The sequence below is a fragment of the Frankliniella occidentalis genome, unplaced genomic scaffold, assembly GCF_000697945.3.
Source record: "Frankliniella occidentalis isolate FOCC.00 unplaced genomic scaffold, Focc_3.1 Scaffold431, whole genome shotgun sequence".
Lineage (NCBI taxonomy): Eukaryota > Metazoa > Arthropoda > Insecta > Thysanoptera > Thripidae > Frankliniella > Frankliniella occidentalis.
The window spans coordinates 181395-182330 of NW_026267552.1; positions in this window are offsets into that span (position 1 = coordinate 181395).

A 936-nucleotide genomic window follows, 5' to 3' on the forward strand; every position below is an offset into this window, starting at 1 on the left:
AAGTGTCCAGTAATAAGCAGGGTTAGGGACTTAGAATGAAAATGTCTAAAATTTGTTAAGAGATCTCAAAATAATACTATTAAACCTGAAAAAAGGTTCATTCTTTTGTTTGAGAACAGTGTTTGCATTTTCCAATGAAATCATACTTAAATCTGTAGGTATTCCGTGTTCTGAGATGAAAGTGGGATCAGTTAAGGTGTGACACTGCACTGAGAACAATACTCGTTCTTTTTTCCACCAAGCAGATGATGGTGGTATGGTAAAGAACGAGTAAGGGTCTTACTCTAGGTCATTTACGTCGAACCGCTCAAAATCAGTCAACTTAATTCGAAAAGCGCGCTGCGGGAACTATCTATTGTGTGCCATACGCTCAAATTTGGCAATAAAAATAACTCAGCCAGATTAATCTCTAACTTTTTTCGATTCCGAGTGACAACGCCTGCGGCGCGTCGGATAGGCCTTCCCGCCAAATGTCTGTGTGGAGATAGTGGCCTACCCTCAGCGCCTGAGCGCTGCGGCGGCGGCGAGACCCCTGCTAGCCCTGCTCTCGCCAGCGTAAGTGGAAGTGGACGCATAAACCATACCCTGCAACGAGACTACTACGGGCAACAGTGTTCAACAGTAACAGTGTTGTTTGCTGCGTATATAGAGTTCGTTTCGCTCGTGGTTGTTTCGACTTCGCGGAGGTAAGACACACTGCTGTTGTTATTTTATTTTTGTTCGCGTTCGTCTTTGCAAATTATAGAATTGTCAATATAGTGTCATAGAGACACCTCTATCTATGCGTAGTCGCGTAAGAACGCAAACGTGATAAGTCTCTTTCACAAACTTATCTACATAACCTCATTTTGAATTTACTGCCTTGTGCCAAACTTTTTTGCCATTTCTCTAAGGCATATATAAATGAATGTCTAAAATTTCTTCCGTTTACTATTA